Below are 3,297 nucleotides of genomic sequence, written 5' to 3'. Positions count from 1 at the left end.
TGACTCAAGTGTGCAATGACTTCATCAATATGGTCTTATTGTCAAGATCTGGAAGGTAATTCAGTTCAGATTGTCTCTAAAAAGAAATCATACGATTAAAGAGCAAAGGTTCTCACATAGAATGGCCAATATAGCTTTGACTCAATGATGGAGTAGAAAGTAAATGTTGTTCTCATTCCTCCCAACAAATGTCTAAAGTAACACATAAAATAATCCATCTGTAAGTTAATTAAACACCACAGAACAAAATGCAGTAACTTTTATAGAAAGACAAGAAGAATTAAACAAATGAAGGGGCAATATTCGTAATGTTTAGTAACCATTAAACTATTGATTTGATATGTATTGCATAGTATATGTAGATTGTTTGTGGTAAATGGCCATCTTCACAATGTTAATCCTGCCAGTCCCTGAGCACGGGAGGTCTTTCTATCTTCTGATATCTTCTCTTATATAAGTACCTTAAAGAGGTGGTGGTGGTAGTAGTAGTAATAGTATTTCTTATATAAGTTTACCATATTTTTATTTCAAGATATTTATTTCATTAAGATTAGCAACAATGGGACTGTGTCTCTGATTTCTTTCTACCTGTTTGTTGTTTATACATAGGCTACTAATTTTTGTGTATTGATTTTGTATCTTTTTTCTTTGCTGACTCTATCAGTTGAATGAAGTGATATATGTCCTCTAAAAAACCTCTATCATCATCTACAAAAAGGACAATTTGACTTCTTCTTTTCCTGCTTATTTCATTTATCTCCCTCATTCATCCTGTTGCTCTAGCTAATGCTTCAAACACTATATTGAACAGGAATGGCTGGAGTGGGTATCTTTTCTTTTTCCTGATTTTAGTGGAAAATTTTGAGTTTGTTTCCATTTAAGATGATGTTGACCATACGTTTGTTGTACCTTACCTTTATTATATTGCTATATGTTTTCCATATCCCTAGATTCTCTAGGACTTTTGTTATAAGAGATCATTCATTTTAGTTAAAGGTAGTTCCTACATCTCTTGGATGATGATATAGTTTCTGTCCTTAAGTCCATGTAGTGGATTACATTTTTTATTTAGAAGTGTCAGACTATTCCAGTATATATGGATGAAGATTACTTAATCATAGTAGATAATAGTTTTTACATTTACATTAATTCATTTTACAAGCATATTATTGTAATTTTTGCCACTATGTTTATGATCTCCATATGCAATTCTTCATAGAAATTTTGAAAATAACTTAAAATTTCATTAAAAAACACAAAGAGGGAGAGAGATACACAGAGAGGGAGGGAGGGAGGGAGGGAGGGAGAGAGAGAGAGAGAGAGAGAGAGAGAGAGAGAGAGAGAGAGAGAGAGAGAGAGAGAGAGAGAGAGAAAGAGGAGAGAACCACAACCAGAGAAAATCACCATCTCTGATTTTAAAGTTGTACTGCAGAGCCATAGTAATTTAAACAGCATGACGCTGACATAAAAATACCCAGCGATCAATGAAATATAACTGAAGACCCAGACATAACTCCCCACATCTACCGCCACCTGATTTTGTACAAAAAGGCCAAAAATACACACTGGAAAAAGAAAAAGAATTTTCAACAAATAGTGTTATAGAATGTCAACGCTTAGCAGGCCTCCAGACCTTAGCACAACTGACACCTTAATGGAAGAATCGTTCAAGTCTTGGAACCCGGCGTGGAGACAGCATCACTTGCCAAAATGAGAACAAAGACCTCATCCATCAAAGCCTATAGTTCTGGGAAGTTCCTCAATGTATTAACCTTGCTGTTTGACTTCTGTAGTTCAAATTCTAGCTAACTGTTCTTGCTGAGTTGGATCAACTCAGAGTGTTGTTTTTTGTGCTTAAAATCTCAGCACAAGAAAAGCTTGGGACTATACTGAGGTCCCAAACACCCGGTGTACTTACCAGCCAACTAATAAAGACTCTTTATTGGCATAAAGCAGTGTCCAAGTAGTCTTTTCTGATGGTTTCCCCACAACAATTAGTACTGATGAAGGTGGATAGCTACACCTAGAAGAGTGAAACTAAATCCTTATCCTATACTCTTCACAAAACTCAACTCCAAATGGATCAAGGACCTCAGAATAATACCTGATAACCCGAATCTGACAGAGCAAGAAGTCTTTAACTTATAGGTTTATAAAAGGACTTTCTGAACAAAATTTTGAGGACACAGGCATCAAGACCAATAGATGATAGTGCAAGCACACAAAACTAAAAATTTTCTGTACAACAAAGAACACCATCATTCAAAGGGAGGAGGTGGCCTGCAGAAAGGCGAAAATCTTTATCAGGTATATATGCAACAGAGAATTAATATCTAGAACACAAAAAGAAATAAATAATAAAAATTCTGAATATCAAGAAAACAAACAACCCAGTTCAAGATGGGCATGGAACTACATAGAGTTCCCTGAAGAATAATTGTAAATGGTTAAAAAACATTTTCAAATGTTCAAAATTTTTATCCATCAGATAAATTCAAATTAAAAGTACTTTGAGATTTTATCTTACTCTAGTCAGAATGGCCAAGATTTAAAAAACAAAACAAAACAAAACAAAAATGATAACACCACATAATCATGGCATAGAATATAAAATTTAGTTGGTACTCAACTAGCACTTTGATCCCTACTGGCTACCATTCATAGTTCTCTTATTATTATTAATCATTTTATTTGTTTATATTTCAAATGTCATCCCACTTCCTGGTCTCCCCTCCATTAACTCCCTACTCCATCACCTTCCCCTTCGCTCACCCCTCTAGCATTCCCTTCTCTGGGACATCAAGCCTCCATAGGACCAAGCACCTCCCCTCCCACTGATGGCAGATGGGGAAGTCCTCTAATATATGTATGAGGTTGCAATTCTCATTCAGCTCCTTCAGCCCTTCCCCTCACTCTTCCCTTGTGGTTCCTGAGGCTCAGTCCAATGGTTGGCTGTGAGTATCTGCATCTGTCTTAGTCAGGGGCTAGCAGAGCCTCTTAGAGGACAGTCATACCAGGTCCCTGTCTGTAAGTACCTCTTGGTATCAGCAATAGTATTGGAGTTTGGTGTCTGCAGATGGAATGGATTGCATAGTGGGGTGCTCCCTGGATGACCTTTCCTTCAGCCTCTATTCCATTTTTGTCCCTACATTTCCTTTAGGCAGGGACAATTCTGGGTTAAAAATTTTTAGATGGGTGGGTGGCCCCATCCCTCCACGGGAGCGGTTATGTCTATCTACTGGAGGACGTTTCAGGCCCCATCCCCCCACGGGGGCGGTTATGTCTATCTACTGGAGG

The sequence above is a fragment of the Mus pahari genome, chromosome 15 (assembly GCF_900095145.1).
Source record: "Mus pahari chromosome 15, PAHARI_EIJ_v1.1, whole genome shotgun sequence".
Taxonomy (NCBI): domain Eukaryota; kingdom Metazoa; phylum Chordata; class Mammalia; order Rodentia; family Muridae; genus Mus; species Mus pahari.
The sequence above is the reverse complement of the archived record's forward strand: the minus strand, read 5'-3'. Positions refer to the sequence as shown.